The 18,347-nt window shown below is 34.5% G+C and overlaps 1 protein-coding gene across 1 annotated transcript in view; it reads left to right on the forward strand.

Annotated features, from left to right (window-relative positions):
- Window positions 1-18,347, forward strand: part of Pde9 (phosphodiesterase 9) — a 503,564-nt gene that overhangs the window by 88,645 nt on the left and 396,572 nt on the right. The window contains exon 3 of the mRNA XM_075357846.1: window positions 11,381-11,416. The gene's annotated coding sequence lies outside the window, so the exon portion shown is untranslated. The remainder of the gene's footprint in view (window positions 1-11,380; window positions 11,417-18,347) is intronic.

Raw genomic sequence — 18,347 nt, forward strand, 5'->3', positions numbered from 1 at the left:
CATTGGTGTACTTCAATTATTAATAGAAGTTGGTTATTTCATCCGATTTGGAATATAACTTTTATATAAACGGTATCGTTGTTCGATTAATTATTGTTTATTTCCTATTGCTATTCACCGATGGATGAGTCACCATAGAAATATTTAACTTCATAAATTTTCATATTTTACTTTTAAATAACTTAAACGTCGCATTAAATATAACGATTTTTGAAAGAGAAAAAATAGAAAATATTTACTTTAACGGGTAACGATGTAAATTTCACAGGTGCATTCAGAGAAAAACGTTTTGAAAAATTTTAAAAAAGAGTACGGAGAAATAATTTAAGAGTGGGACGCGAAGTTATGGAAGATATGAGCCCACGTAGAAAAGAAAAAAAGGAACGATTAATTGAACAAGGGATTTGAGAGAGGGTTGCAGAAGTATTGCAGAAAGTAGATGTACTGATACCACCTTAGAGCTGATATTTATAAACTGATAGCCCAGATGAGGCGGAGCCAGGTTAACGGATTTTCTTTGTAATATACATCTGAGAAAGTTTATAACGCCATCCTAGCAACGAAGATACAGATTGCTTCACGTACATCTTTTTATCGTGCCGGAGATAATTTAACGCGTTTCCCTTCTAATGCCTCCCTACGATGTAGGCATACGTAGTAAGTAATAAAAGGTAAGCCGACTAAAGCACTAAATCTCACATTACCCAGGTAGAAACCATGTAAATATTATGTTATCGATATCGAACGATGTAAATAACTTAATATAAAATTACATTTATAGTTCAATCAGTTCTTTTCTGATGATAAAATTGATTTAATTTTTTTATGAAGTGTATTTAAAAGTTTTTGTAAGTGTACGTACGCTTGTATTTGTAACTTGGTTGCGCCGATTTTCAAGAGTTAAATTCAGTAGATACATTTTAATTTCGAGAGTAGCAACAGTTCCATGAACATTAAGAAAAAGAATTTAATTGATTATAATATAAGGCTATTTTCCGAAACAAGAAATCAATTTGACTGAAAACTAATTAATTAGAAATCACCTTGTATTAGAATGAATAATTAAAATTAAAGTCGTTTAATAAATCTAAACTTGTAATCTAAAATAAATTTATTTTGAATCACTGGAAATACTTTCAAAAAGCAGTTCGAAATTGATATTGAAATGAAACACAAAAAAAATCATATTTTCAATAATTAAACAAACTGTTCAAAAAAAGTTTTATGATAACTTTACTTAAAATATAAAATAAGAAAATGGGCATTTTAGTTATTAAATAAGCCCTTATCATAAATAGAGACTATCTAACAAGTACATGAAAAAACAATATAATAATGTAAAATTAATAATATTCTAATATATATAATATTTACAGTATAATATTTTGTGTCTGATTAATGCCACTTTTCATTAATTGTTCATAATTTCGTTATAGTTAATGATGAAATTAATTTTGGAAATTATGAAGAAGTTCCTTAGAACTTCGCCGGTAAGAATCCGCAGAATTGGACGGCACGACGAAGTCAACGAACTATATTTACAATTTTAAACATGACCTAACGTATATGGAACGCTTAAACATTTTTTATCTCTTTTTTTAAACAAAATTATAAATTAATAACAGATTTTAATAATAGAAATGTAGTGTCTTACCTTTTTTGATATCAGTATCATTTTGTTAAAAACAATTATATTTATATTACAAAAATGTTTGTTTTTTGAGCGGAAGAAATATTTGTGAGACTGTTATCGTACGGTTTACAATTTCATTGTAATTTTTTTGGATATGGTATTCGTTTTCGTGTAGTAATATGTAATCTTACGGAACTGTGACAGATTATTATTATTTATTAAAGGAATCCTCGTAGCAATTATAATTAAATGTTAGCAAACTGTGAAAATTGCGCAAAAATCTCTACATTTAAAGAAAACTACCGCCTGAACGTAATGTTATTTTTAGCCGCATTTCAAACATATGAGAGAATTAGGCTACTTCTATTGGTTATGTTGTGATCCAGCCGTCGATCGTTGCGTTGAAAAAGCATCGTATCCCCAATAAAGGTTTTCGACCCAATACTTTAGTGTCGTAACTCATAATACATTTTTAATTAATTTACATTTGTTAATTAATTATGTAAATTTTAAGTTGCGAAAACTTAAATTAAATGGCAAGTGGATTGGAGAGGCAAAGAGTGAATCCATTCTACATAGGACACTTCCCTATTAAATAGAAAGTTCAAATTTGGCGAACAAATGCCTTTCTTACCTTCATCTAATTGAAATATTGTAAAAAAAAATCTTACGTAAATTATAAATTATTTGAGTAAAATATATTTAAGTGTTTTTAAATGTTCATATTCGCAAGACGATAGGTGATTCGGTCACTATTGATGTCCTGCCAATGCGGCCGGCTTACGGCTCCACTCACGTGATTATACTGGCAGTGCCGCCAATCCTGGCGTATACATTACTGTCTGATGGGCGAGTTGGGATTGGGTGGGTGGGCTGTCGAGTAGTGCGGCGTACATCCGATGACCTTTGCTTCAGATGTTGGAATCCAGGCCATAGGGCCAAGTTCTGTTCTAGCGCAGACAGAAGCGGCACTGATTTACATGTGGTAAGGCTGGCCATTTACGCAAGGACTGCCAGCAGGTCCCTAGGTGCTTATCCTGCAAGTCACATAGTCATCCACCTGTGGGTCCGGGGGGATGTAAGCTCGCTCCATCGGCAACTGGAACTGCTTCTTCGTAGGAACATCATGGTGTTTCTTGTGGGAGAGCCCCATCTGGGATGGGGTGGGAGGCCACGCTCCCGCTTACGATGATTGGGTGGAGACTTCCTTGCAGTACTGTTGGGGAGAAAGTAAGACGTAGTCCCGGTGGGGGATCCTTTCAGGGTTTCCCCATTAGAGCCAAGGCATAAAGACAGAGTTCCGGTGGGGGGGGGGGTTCCTTTGGGAGTCCCCTCATTATAGTCATGGTGCCTAAAAGACGGAGTCCCGGCTATCTAGCGGGAACTTTGTTCCCGTCGATGTAGTTAGAGGCTATGGCATCCCTCGGAGCCGAGTTATGTTTAGTTGCAGATCCGGCTCTGGGTGGCAGGGAAGAAAGGAAGAAAAAAAATGTTCATAATCGACTTAGGAATAAATATTTAAAACAAGGAAAAAATTATAATTTATATAAATTATAGTTATAATAATAATATTAATATAATATAATAATAATAATGCCCTGAGGTCGATAATCCCCTCGTCCGGAACACAACATCTACGTTCCACGTCCAGGGCGGCAACAGCTGTACTCACGTACATTACATATAGCTGGCTAACGGGGTTCCGAGTATTGTTTCTCGGATATACTTTTTTCGGCCGATTTTCATCCGCAGGCCGAATCAGAGGACTGGATTTCACGGCCACCTGCAGATACGAAATTCTTACAGATTGTGAAAATGGAATGATACCACCTTTAGAGCTGGCGATGTGGCGGCCACGGTCGAAGTTATTTGCAGGTGTAACGGAGACCTTTCGTTGTCCACATGCCCCCCGCGATGGCATGCATGTAGTTAAGGTGCCCATGTTGTTCGGGGCATGGGAGCCCTGAAAGCCTCGGTGTGTAAGGGCCTGGAGTCAGTGCAGAGACTGCGCATCCGCTCTCTGCCAGGACATATGCCGGTTCCACCGGAGTACCGGAACGAACCTCCAGGGTTGGTAGCCGTGGAGTGGGGGTGTACCCCGCCGGCTAGCCTTACTACAGAAGGGATTATTTGTTCATGGAAACTGAACAACTAAACGTGGCAGAGGGTTCACGTAAACACCCTCGTTTAGAACCGGCCGTTTCGCCTGAGGCGAAACGCCGAAAGAGTGCGGAAACTAAAAGGATTGAGATTGAGGCTAGAAAAAGCTTACAAAAAGCTTTTATCAAGAGCAATAATGCACCGAAACCTAGATACCGAAACCTTCACAGGACTTCATGTAGAGACTGTAAATGATATACAGTCTCAGAAGATCCTAGGACTGAAGAAAATAGGAGATCTGGCTGTACGCGTTGATCCCCATGGCACACTCAACACCTCAAGAGGTGTTGTGGTCTGTCGGGATCTTTTAAATTGTTCGGAGCAAGAGATTGTAGAGGAACTGGCAGCACAAGGAGTAATAGAGTGCCGTCGATTGAACATGAGAAGGAACGGTGAGGTCTTACCCTCAGCTTCTCATGTCCTCACTTTCAACCGGCCTACTTTGCCGGAAAAGATAAGAGCAGGGATTCACCGTTTGGATGTGCGGGCATTTGTCCCACAGCCAATGAGGTGCTTTAAGTGCCAACGCTTTGGCCACACCGCGCTTAGATGCGAAAGACCGCAAATATGCGTGTGCGGTGAAGAGGTGCATGAGGGAGAGCCGTGTAAAGAGCCTCCTACATGTATCAACTGCAAAGGAGCACATTCTTGTAGATCAAGGAATTGTCCTGTCTACAAAGATGAAGTAGCTGTGCAGGAAGTAAAAACCCTGCAAAAGGTCAGCTACTTCGATGCAAAGAAGATAGTTAACGCATGTAAGCCTAGAGCAACAACAACTTACGCTCCAGTTGCTGTCGATGATGGTCAACTCATCAATAAACTTGCTCCGACCTTGGCTAATATGATTGAAAGAATTATTGACAATAAAATGAAACCTTTCAATAGTAAAGATCCTATAAAGCCAAAGATATTAGTACAGCCTCCTCCCGAAGATAAAACATCGAAAGTTGCTCTTGTTCTGAAGATAACGGACGCCAAAGCAGAATGCCAAGTCCGTCTCAGTGAGATTCTTGATGACAAGAAAAAGGTAATACCTACAGAGACTGTTATGGAGGCTCCCAAGCCTCCTGTAACTGCAGTGGCCTCTAAGCCTCAGAGGCCACAAAAAATTTCACAGGGGGGACGAGTGTCCCCCCTCCACAGGCGGTGACCGGTGCGACCCCCGTGTCTGGGGTCGGCCAAGTTGCCACCCCACAATCGGCGCCTGTGACCGGTGCCGATCCATGCCCGTCGTCGTCGGCGGCTTCGGTGGTCCCCGATACGGAGACCGGAAGCCTTACAGGCGACGACCTTCTCCGCGAACACGATGCTGTTCGTAGGATGGAGAAGAAAAGTAAAAAGGATGGCCGAAAGGCAAACCCAGACAATAATTTAATTAAAAATTAGCGAGTCGATTGTACAATGGAACATCAATGGATGTTTTTCTAACATCCTTGAGCTCCAACGCTTGGTACATGACGTAGACCCGATTTGTATTTGTCTGCAAGAAACGCATTTCCGCCGAAAAGAAAATTTTAAATTAAGAGGATTCAATATATTCCGGCGAGATCAACCGCCAAATGTAAGAGTTAGAGGTGGAGTAGCCATATTAACATCAACTAGAGCTACCACCGAAGCGGTTGTTCTAAACACAAACCTACAAGCGATCGCCGTTAGAATGAAGCGTCCGCTCCAGGTCACTGTCTGCAGCATATAATTGCCGTATTTTGATTGGAATAAGGATGACATAGCAAGACTAATTTCCGACCTTCCCCCACCTGTTTTACTGGTGGGTGACTTTAATGCTCATAATTCTCTTTGGGGATCAGATCGAGTAGATCCCCGTGGAAGAGAACTGGAAGGGTTTCTGATGAATTCAGAACTTATTATTTTAAACGACGGATCAGGAACCTTTTTCAATGCCAGAGATGGATCGACGTCCTGTATAGATCTTGCACTTATAAGCGGATCGATAGCACCGAGGTACAGCTTCCATGTCATAGACGATCTGCATGGAAGCGATCATTTCCCGGTGCAAATTGTAACTGATGTTACAAGAACAATATATCCCATCCCTCAAAGATGGTTATTTGAAAAGGCAGACTGGACGAGCTTCACAGCTAGAACGATACTCCCAGAAACAATTGGAGTTACCGGAGACGATGTCGACGCCATAACAAATGCAATAATGAGTCGGCATCGAGATATATTCCCAAAACATCTGGGAAACTTACGAAGAAACCCGTTCCATGGTGGAACGATGAAATAAGTGAAGCTATAAAAAGAAAGAAAAGGGCGTATAACGCCTTTAAGAAGCGTCCTAGTATAGAAAATTTTGTTGCCTTTAAGAAATACAGGGCGTATGCAAAACCTCTTATGATAGACTCGAAAAAACGATCCTGGCAGCAATATGTGTCATCCATTGACAAAACTACTACTGCATCAGATGTTTGGAGGAAAGTGAAGGCGATTTGTGGGCGTAATGATTTTGCTCCCATAACTAGCCTTCAAGATGAAGATGAAATAAAAGACACTCCATATGAAATTGCAGAGCTGTTATCCAATCACTTCGAAAAGGTCAGCAGAACGGCCAACTACGAAGAAGATTTTCGTACTAAAAAAGAACAACTTGAAGGTCTACTAAACTTCAGAACTGAGTATAATTACTCATATAATGTACCTTTTAAAATGGAAGAATTCGCGAAAACGTTGGAAAAATCAGGTAACACAGCTGCTGGTCCGGATGAAATCCACTATAATATGATCAGGCAGCTGAATACCACTGCAAAGCGTAGATTATTAGAACTTTATAATAAAATATGGCGGGATGGAACGTACCCGCAGCAGTGGAAAAAAGCTCATGTTGTTCCAGTAAAAAATAAAAATAAAAATTTAACAGACCCCAATAGCTATCGTCCTATTTCTTTGACGTATGCTATGGGAAAAATACTGGAAAAATGATTAATAATCGATTCGTCTGGGTTTTGGAAAAATAAAACCTGATATCACCGTATCAAGCAGGTTTTCGGCAGTACCATTCTACCACTGATCAAATGATCAGCTTAGAGGACGTTGTATATAACAGCTTCATTAAAAGGAAACATTGTGTCGGAGTCTTCTTTGATCTTCAGAAGGCTTTCGATATGACCTGGCGTCATGGTATAATGCTCCAGATACATGAATGGGGCATTCGTGGCAACCTGCCAGTCTTACTGAGGAACTATATGAATGACCGTACTTTCCAAGTACGAGTCAGTAGCGAATATTCATCTGTAAGAAATTTGGAAAATGGCATACCACAAGGTTCGCCGTTGAGCGGTACCTTGTTTACCATTGCCATTAATAAATTGATATTAGCCATTCCAGCAGAAATCAGCAAAAGCGTCTATGTTGATGATCTGGCAACTGTGTATGCCAGCAACAAGACTGCTATGGTGAGGTACAAATTGCAACGAGCGATCAATGCTCTAAATGAAGTTGCAAAGAATAACGGATTCCAATTCTCACCAGAAAAAACGTGCTGTGTACACTTTTGTAGGAAGAGAATTCCTCATCAAAGTCCTGCGTTGACAATTGATGATAATCCAATACAATATAAAGACAAGGTAAGATATTTAGGATTAGTATTGGATAAATCCCTTACATGGGGATTACATATACAGGGCTTGAGTGATAAATGCAAAAGAGCCCTAAACATTATAAAATGTTTATCGAACTTAAATTGGGGCTCAGACAAAGAGACATTATTAGGATTGTATAAAGCATTGGTTCAGTCTAAACTAGACTACGGATGTATCGTATATTCATCCGCTAGAAAGTCGCATTTAAAAAAGTTAGACGTAGTTCATAATAGCAGAATAAGATACGCAACAGGCGCTTTCCGCACAAGTCCGGCGGTTAGTCTGATGTCTGAAGCTGGAATAATGCCACTACATTATAGAAGAGAGATCCTCTTGTTAAGATATGGAGCAAATATATGGGCTTATCCTGTCCATATAAATAATAAACTTTTTAACAACCATCCTATGGCTGCATTATACGAACGTCGTGCTACCTATTCCAGACCAGCCGGAATTAGGTACCACGAATTAAGAAGAAAATATGAAATTGCCATTCCAGATACATTGGCAATTTCTACTAGAGAAATACCGCCATGGCTCTTGCCAGCGGTAAATACAAATTTGGATCTCTCTCAAGGAGAAATAAAAAAGAAACCAGCAGTGATCAACCAACAGGAATTTTTGGCAACCGTCAGTAGTTACGAAGAACATATTAGAATTTATACTGACGGTTCTAAAACCGAACATGGTGTTGGATGCTCGATATATGTAAATGAAGAAGCCCACTTTTGGAAACTGCCAGATGTGGCCAGTGTCTACACGGCAGAACTCACTGCAATTCAGCAAGCTCTTCGCTACACTGAACACTATTGCGAAGAGAGAGTGCTAATATGTTCCGATTCATTAAGTGCACTTGTCGCAATTCGGAACAAGAACATTAAGGATGTCCTAATTGCAAACATCCTGTCCATTTTATACGTTCTAAAACGAGGACAGCAATGCGTATTTGTATGGACTCCGGGGCATGCTGGTATACAGGTAATGAAATCGCAGACGAAGCTGCCAGAAAGGAAACAGTCTGCGATGATTTGGCTGCATTTCCTGTAAGAGTGGCAGATGTTAAAAACCGTCTAACAAACATAGTAAGAAATAAGTGGAACGCTGAATGGAGGAGTTTAAATACAAAATTAAACTCAGTAAAAACTTCTCCTTATAAATGGAAAAGCGACTTTAAGTTGACTCGCCGTGAACAAGTAGCGGTGACCAAACTTAGAATCGGTCACACGCGATTAACAAATTTATATATGTTAACCGGCGAAGTGAGACCAATGTGCGGTGTTTGTAATAATACACTGACAATCAAGCATCCAATAGAAGAGTGTACCATATATTTGGACCTCAGAAAGAGGTTCCGTCTTACAAATAATATTAGAGCTGATCTGGATAATGGAAATGAAGAAAATATAGTTGCATTTTTACACGCCAGTGGACTTCTTAAAAGTCTATAAAATGAATGTTTAAAGCTGTGACAAAAGAATCTGTAAGCGGTAGTTTTATGTATACATATAAGGGAGTCTCGAAGCGTGGCACGTATAGTGACGGGAGGTAGCCCTCTTGCCTAGGCCATTTTGGCTCACCTGCATTCAAGAGCAGTGAGTCGGGGTGTGTCCGATGATGGCATGGGGGACCATCAAGGGTGGACTGAGGGCGCGAGGCTGTGGGTGTACGCCGTGCATGCCTATAGCCTGTTTATAAGAAGGATTCAACTGCCACGGCACCCTGGCGCGACTGATATACTGCTCAATGGCGGTTCTGGTCGCCCCGAGGGTGCTTAAACAAACTATAAATGAGACTCATAGAAGAAAGAAAGAAAGATATGGTATTGATAAGTTGAAATTTTAATTTTATGGTCTTTTGAGAACCTATCTCAAATTTTAATATGGGGGCCCTTTACACCCCATAAGTGTTTGTGATTGTCCTTGTCTTTTATGTCTTAATGTTTATTGTGAAGTTTGTGTTTTTAAATAAAATGTAAGGGCCCTTTACACCCTTACATATGACGATCCTGATGGAGATAATAGTTTCTTTTAAAGAATGTGACGAGGGCTAATGACCTTAGCAGTCGATGCCCGTAATAATTCAGTTAAAAAAAAAATAAATAATAATAATAATAATAATAATATAATATATTAATAATAATATTTATATAATTATAATTGTATAAACAAACCCAACAGAGTCTCAAAAGCATCTTAGTATAGATTTTTTAAGGCAAATCTTAAGATATTCAGTAGTAATAATTATAATATCGATAAAGTGGTGTTTTATGTACAGCTAGTGATGTAAGGTTTCGTTTTTTCTCTCTATTAATTTCTACTTTCCAATAAATACGATTTGTAACAAAGAAAAAACTTTTGTATATAAAAAATATTCCTCCGGATTTATATTTCTCAACTTCCTTATTACAAAAAAATAAAATACAAATTTTGTTTACAAAGTCATGTAAATATGTAATAAAAAATTAATTACGTGTGTATTTCTAATATTTATCTTGGCTCATTTTTTAGAAACGGTTTATTTTAGTCATGAGTTCTGGTGTACTACTAACTTCTATATTAGGGGTATATTTTAAAGTTAAAAAAATGAAGGTATTGCGGAGCGACTAGGTTGAATTTTATAATCCATTTATAAAATCCGATATTAGAGGATTTTTCATCTTTAATAAATAGTTGTTTTTGTAATTACTAAATAATTTGTTTAATTACTTTTGACAAAAAAAAACAACATGAAATTATTAAGAAAATAAGTAAGATAGCTTTCTTTATTCTATAAAAAACAAATTGTTCGTTTTTTTAACGGGTTCTCATTACACGGATATGAGACGTACAGTAACGAACAGAGTGAAAATTTCCCGTGTAGGCTGACTATTATCAGTATTTCGATGGGTTTGTTGTAATGATTTACAATTCTACATTCATCCTAATGAAGAAATCATCGAGAAACCACTTCAATCCAACTTTCACTAGTAGTTCAATCATGAAGGCTTGTTATTCTTCAGAATGACTTTCTCGTTTTTGGGATAAACTTGTAATAAAGGTCATGTACTACACCTACTACAGCTAATTATATATATTTATGTATGTAAAGTAAAATAAATGGTAAAGAAACCATCTGTTCAAAGAAAGGTAGAGGAATTATATTTTAAGGTTTATAAAAATAAGAGAAAATTTCCGCAAAAATCGTTAGAAAAAAATAATTGTACTATTTTTATTGCATTTTTTCCACCGTTGTTTTTGTAACGTAATTAATTTTTAATTATTTTTAAGCTGCTAATTCATTTTTCAATTATTATTTGTCTTCGTCATTAGTTCTTTTTTGAGAACGGTTCATTATTTATTTTTTATATCAACATCTTATATATTTATACTTTACACAAATATATCTTTTTATGGAGATTATTATCAGTTCAACTCCATCCTACCGTTTATCGCTACATCTCACTGAGATAATGTACGTTTGATATGCTCTGAAAATGGTTGTTGAAACATTTATACGTTTAGTAACTCTGCAAAAGAACGGTTACCTCGATATGTTATTTATTTACCTGGAACAGCCTATAAATATTGTGTGCGGCTGCTTTTCTCTACTTGTCATCAGCGTAATTTGTCCTACCGGTAATTAATTGTCATAGTCTCTAATTATGTTCCATTATAATAAAATTATTCTGTTTTCGTTAGATAATATAAATTCTGTTTTCGTTGCATTCTATTACTGAGAGTGCAGTAATAGAATGCAATGGTGATGTTAAAATAATTAAAATTTATACTGAAGTGTTATTTATTTGAATTTGAAATCACTTTCAGTTGCGTTAAGTTGGCTATTACTATTTATCCTTATTTCAGTAAGACGGTGTTTATTGAAAAGTATGTAAGTAATTTAAGTTAGTGTTTTCTACTTTTATTAAATTTTTTTCTTAGCTTGTTAATTTCGCGAACATATTATTAGAAATATGGTATAGTTTTTATATTTTTATTTTTTATTTTTTCAGTAAAACGATACCATGGATACTGGAGGAATCTTGGCCGTAAGTAACTTATACCATTAAATTTTATTTGTAAGAAATTTGTTTTTTGGGTGTTAGCTTTATTAATATGTATAATGAACCAGATTCAGAAAATCAGACATAACACAAACACAGTTTGTTATTATCCTTAATGAATGGATCATTGATCCAACTGATCCGTTGATAAACATCAATTTCAAAACAGATGATACCTGTTTTGGAACAGGTCTCATAATTGTTGTGCAGTACTTTAGTTCTGCTGTCATTTCATTAATACGTGTGTTTGAAAAGTGAAGTGTGTAAATGTAATGTATGAAAATTTACGGTAAACTTAATGTTAGGATTTGATTTTCTAAACGGTAAATTTAGTTACAATAAACAAAGAATTATAGAAAAATTTGAAACAATTATTTAACAAGAATATTTAATTTGAATTAAGAATAAATGTTGAAGATCAGAAATATTTGTTGGACTTATAATTGCCAACCTTTTCAGTTTGGGCAATTCAGAACTTCTCTACATTACTGCCTAAAGGGTATAAAAAATGTTCTCTGGATTTATCGGACCACTAATATTTTAGTTTTTAATGAAACTTTTAATTTTATTGTTTAAAAAAAGAAATATAAAAGACCTTTTTTGGCTGAACTAAAAGTATATCTATCCTTTATTTAGTGGACATTTTTAGATGTTTTTCGAGCATTAGAATTAATAAAAAAGTAAGGTTAGATATTTGAATTATCTGAAACTAAGACAATTTTTGTTTTTACCATACAATTTTATTATTTTGCTTTCATTAAATTACAGTGAAATAATAATAACAGATAAGATTTAAGAAGAACTTTGGTAAAGAAACTTCTGTCATAAAGTTAAGTTGGTTTGCCTTTCTAAACAGAGATTCATGGAGATTATACTTCTGTAATCTTTTTTTGGTGTTTTTTTATAATATTGAAAATATTTTTATTAGATATCTTGTTCAGAACAGTAACCCTGACTTCTGTCTCAGGTTTCCCTTAAGAGAGAAAGTGACGAACAGACAGACAGACAGAGAGAAAGAGAAAGAGAGAGCTAAAATTTGGAGGCACAAAGCAATTATTCGTCCGAACTTGCATGGTGATGACGTTCTGATTGTCATGACACTACAAAAAAATAAAAAAAACTTGAAATAAATTATTTTTTTTTAGAGGGAAAATTGTACTATTTAAATAAAAGTTCTTTTTGTTGGCTGGAAGCGGCTGCCTGAATAATATTTAACATAACACTGATAAATCCTATTTTTATCGCATTTTACTTTCGAGGGATAAATACAGAAAAATTATAACTTTTATTAAATGATTACCAATGCGTAACGTATTAATACTGAGTAGCCGACCTCACCGCGGTTAACTCAACAAGGTTTCTTGATTTCTACCCGCAATAAATGAAGTTTTTTTATGTCATTTTAGCGCTTTTCATTCTTTTGTATATTGATTAGTTCGTCTAGTCGAACTAGTTGGAGCAGATTTAAAAATATTTTTACATAATGTTCTCCTTGAATAACTAGACTAACATCATGTTTGTGATCTACGGACGACGTTTTGTAATCTTTTAAGCTCTTCTTTGTGTTAAAATTAATTAATGAATTTCATTTCACGACCATCCTCAATACAGGACTTTTAGCCACGTGAGCTTTATATTTGTAATTAAAAATTAGAAGAATATATATAGCGCCAATATATACACACTCGTGTGCGTCCGCGCGCGGACACACACACATATCAAATTAGATTCAATTCAATACCATATGCAGAGAAATATTGCACATAATAAAAATGTTAAATATTGGACCAAAATTGGATATTTACTAGGAAAAAATATGCTGTTAGCTGAAGTTTTACGTTCTTTACGTTCTTAATGATTAATCTGAAATATTGACTTTTTCGGCAGAACTGGCAATCATTTTAAGATATGAGAAATACTTAACGTGTAATTCTTGAAAAAAAAAATATACGGAAAATAGTGATGCCTCCGAACAGTGTAAAACACGTTAAACTGTACATCACCTCCGTAAATTACGTTTGTATTCTGTAGCCCATAATTAATGATGATTAATTTGATGCGCTTACAACAGGAAGGAAGCCTCAAAAATCTAGTGAACCGTTTTACTGTTCATATATTACATACGTACGATGCAATGAGTGTTACATGATTTACGTACAAAAAGACGTAGCAAACGAAATCTATGTTACCTCTGTTATAAGTACTAGATCAACGTACAGATGTAACACACATATTTTTTTGCTTTTGTCGTGAAAGTAACGAAAGTTGCAACACAGGAATTTTCCACATGTTCTGCTATTACTATTTTTCAACATACTGATGTGACATGCATATTTTAGTTGTTCGAATACTGCATGTTCAGCACAAGTACTTTCCATCTGTTCTGCAATTACTGGCATTTTAACGCAACACACCTAAAGTAGGCATGCATTCCACATGGATGAAGCCGGTACTTGATGAAAACCCATTACAGCAAAGTAAAATAAACAAACATGTTATTTGATTTTCACAAAAATCAAATCGCATAACAAAAAATCAAATAACACGTTTGTTTATTTTCTTTTGAAATAATATTCAAACGAATTTTATCTGCTCTATTAGTTATAAAATTAATAATTATTCTCTGATGTATGGTTTTAGTGGACTGACTTAATTTGCTATCCTTAAACATCAATTTATTAGGTAAAATCTTGTTTGCATTTATCCCTTTCTATTAATAACGCAAAGGTGGAGACGATCATCGTAGCGGATAGATTCAACTGTACAGCAACTACTTTTAGCTAATTAGTATTTGCATCCAACTGTAATTAAGTTCAGCAATAAAAAATTATTCATTTTATAATTTTATAGAATTAAAATTATTTATTTGCAGATCAGTAATATTTACGAACTTACGGGTGTTGTTTAAGAAAAGTTATAAACTTTCAAAAAAAAAAAAAAAAATAGGAAAACAAGGAACATAACCAGCACTTTTGAAAATTTCAAATCTTAATTTTTTAACTTGTTTTTTATGAAACGTAAACGTTAGTTTTTATTAAATACATTTTTAATCTTATGTAACATATTTCAATTTTGCACTTTCTTTACCGACTTTTCAAAGAAAATTACGTTTTTACTTTCGGTCACAGATAGCAGTAGGGGAGAAATTAATTTTCTTCACATTTTGAGGCATGCCCAGGGTGTTTTGATTCACCCACGTGCAAGAGTGGGGGGTCAGAGATACCCGATGATGGTATGGGTGACCCTCAATATGTGAGAGCACGAGTCACGTGGGGTGAACATCAGATGTGCGAAACGCACACCTGGTGCTTCGTAGGTTAAGGACGATAAGGGCAGCTCTCCAGCTGAGGGATGGCTGTCCAGAAAGTCGGCGTGTCCTGATGACGCTGGGGAGACCCCGGTGGAATGCCTCTACAGGGATAGGAATAGGGCTAGATAGGGAGGGCAGGCTGCTACCATACGCTGAGGTGACCAAGTGATGCTTGATTACCGGACTGGTTGCATAAGGGGTGTTTAAATCAGAAAATAAAAGGTGTACAGTAGTAGTGTATCTGAAGTTGTGCCTGTGAAAATTTGATGAAGATTGAATCGTTCTTGAGTTAAGCTCAATTTAAGATCAAACAAATTTGAGCGGGGCAAGTTTGAAGCGTGGTTCGTTATGATGCTGCAAATTTGAAGGTTGACTTTTTTCTTTATTTGTGGTGTCTATTGTATGCAATATTTTTCGACGTATTCAGGTAGTGTTACCTACTTTGAGCGTCATGGTGATTGGGTATATTTTTTTATCTAAGGGCTACGTTGACTGCATAGTGATGTATTTTTCATACGTGCCTATGCAGTGAGTCACAGTGGTGAGTAAGTTGAAAGTTGATGCTTGTGTGTAGGATCTACTGGTTAATAGAAAGTGTATAATTTTATTTTTTTTTAATTTGATTGTTGATTGTTAACTTATTTATGTTCCTTATTTATTTCTTAATTGATTTTCTTTGTAGAATTTTCGATTATAATAAGTTACTTTTACAAAAGGAAGCAAAATAAATTAATTATTCGGTATTCTTTCGCAGTACTGTCCAAGAATTTTTTAAAAAAAATCATTTTCTAGAAAATTCCTTTTTTTAACACCGTTCAGTAATATTAAGGCAAAAGAAAATAATACTTTTCAGTAATAATAAAAAAAATATCTTCAATAATAATAAGGCAACACTAGCCCTCATTACATGGAATTTTACTTATTAGAAAAAAATATTTTCATATCTGAAAATACATTTTATTTTCTTCCCCAACAGTCTACAAAGGAACCTGAAGGTAATTATTTTCTCTCCGAGGTACATTATGTTACATTAGTTTTTTTTTGCTTTTTTTCAAATAAACGAGAGGTAGCATGAAGAATGTTCTTTAAATGATTTAGTTCATTCTTTTTCTTTTACAAAATGTCTTTTACACTAGGTAATTTGTTACTTCTTGGATTTATTGTTTTCTGTGTCTTCAGTTATTTTTGCACATTTTAATTTTTTTAATCGACGTTCTGCATACAATATTTGAAAAGATATTAATATTTTTCAGACAAATTTAAAGAAAAATATAAGAAATAATATAAAATAAACTAATGCATATTATAAAGTAGTTACCCGAAAAAGCATTTGTTATTTACTTTAGTACACATTGTGATCTAAGAAAATTAAAATAATTCAGCAGTAATTCGAAACTATTTCTGAAAGAATCATTTGTGTTGCACAAAATAATGTTTAAAAAAATTTTTACCTTGTTTCTGTTGCAAAAAAAAAAATTCTTGATGAGGTTAAAATAATAAGAATTAAATATAAATTACATCATCCCGTTTCGAATTTTACTTCAACATTTGATGTATTTTTCCGTTAATTCTTTACAAATTGCCAAGTTTTGTAGAAAATTCCATTACTAGCTTTTTAAACATTTATTGATAGTTCTGAAATATTCATTTACTAATTTAAATAAATTTTCTTTTTGAAGACAATAGTAAATTTTTAAGCTTCCTCTTTTTCAAGAATTATTCTTTTCGATCTAAAGAAAACATCTTGTGCATGCAAATTAGTGTGCAAGCATGATGATTTTATTAAATGATTTCAAGTTATTCGGAGTGTAAACTGAAGATACAAAACCTCTTTATGCAGTTTCACGGTTTAAATTATTTAAATGGAGATTCTTTAATATGGAGATTTTTAATACATTATCATAGAATTTTGCAGTTAATATCTATACCAATTTATTCCGTTTCTATATTCGAAATATTAGAAATACTCACAGGTATTATCAAATACTTTTTTATCCTGTTTAGAAGTAGTTTAAAAAGGATATTCAGTTTTTATTATCAAATATTAATTACTGAAGTCCTTTTACAGTCAAACTTTAGTTTTATTGCGAAACTATTATATTCTACTACAATCATGATTCACCCTTTTAGAGGGAAGGGGTTTAAAGGAAAAACTCTTAATATATTTTTGTATAAGGGATATAAGGGATTATATCACTGCTGAATTTTAAGTTTCTATCTCAATATATTCAGAATGTGTATAGAAATTAGGAGTACGACTTTAATCCTATTCTAGCAATAGTTTTGAACAGGATTTCTTCGCATATTATTAAGTATATGTTATTATTTTTTTGAGAGGGTTTCCTGGCGAATTTTAGTGTGTCTCAAATGAAGTAAGATACGCTGGTTTTAAAAACTGGTTGGCACTATTATGTTGGCTGTGGAAAAAAATTACCTTCTTAATAACAAATTACTACCAAACATCCCTGCTTGGTTTCAAGATTCTAACTCTTCAGATCTCGCCAGCCTTGGACTCCTTTTTAAATCGTTTGGAGTTATTAAAATAATTATTTTTTAGTTTATCTAAAGACCTCTTAGGAATAAGTTTGCCAATGCAAATCTTATTAGCTATTCATGAAGTGGAAGTGTTAAATAAATAAATCATGTTTTTCCATTCTATAGATTGCTATTTAATCACCTTACAGGGCGGGTAACGAAAATTCTTCTTCTTAGTAGTAACTTACTGTCTTAATTTAAAATCTCTGCTTGATTTTAAGTTTCTTTCTCTACCAGTCTTCGGTCTCCTTAATTTTTTTTTAAGTTTAATTTCTCAAGGATTTTTACTAAAATGATTGTTAAAAACTACTTTACACCTCATTTCCTCTAGTAAGCTCACCACGGAATGCTTGTTATTCTAGAAAAAAGCTATGTAATTTACAGAAAGTAATTCATGTTACGTCACCACAACCATAAGTTTATAGTACTAGCTAAGTATGCATTATCTTAATATATATACATATATATAATTGAATGCAATTATTTAGGTGTATTAATATCAATTGTAAATGATTAAATAAATATATTCACTTTTTTGTTTTGGATTATATTTTGTTGTATAAATATTAATATTTATTCTGTTAAGAATCTTTTTTATTTGTAGTAATTTATTATATTTATCTTTTCTCCGTTGACCTGTTGGCGAAGTGTGGTCGCATTTTCATTTATCGGATGCGCCAAATTCGAGTCAGATGGGCGTGGTCTTTTTTCACATGTTAGAAACTTTCTCATCGTATTTCCTATTGTAGATATTTACGACATCTGGTCCTAAGAATTCTGCTAAATCTCATTTGCTTAATATTAAATATCTGGGAAAAAGCGCGTTAAAAATGTATATATATCTTTATGTTTTGTGATACTAGTTTAACATAATTTCTCACAGTTTGTCGTAACAAATTTCGTGAAACTCCCATTTTAATACCCAAGAAATAACGAATCTATCTTTATATAATGTGCGCTATTTAGTACGTAATTATTTAAATAATGTTATTTATATAATTTTACATTATTAAATTTTATAATGATTTTGAGTTAAAGAATAGTCTAGACATACAAACATGCCTAAGTTTT

The sequence above is a fragment of the Lycorma delicatula genome, chromosome 2 (genome assembly GCF_047948215.1).
Source record: "Lycorma delicatula isolate Av1 chromosome 2, ASM4794821v1, whole genome shotgun sequence".
NCBI classification, from domain to species: domain Eukaryota; kingdom Metazoa; phylum Arthropoda; class Insecta; order Hemiptera; family Fulgoridae; genus Lycorma; species Lycorma delicatula.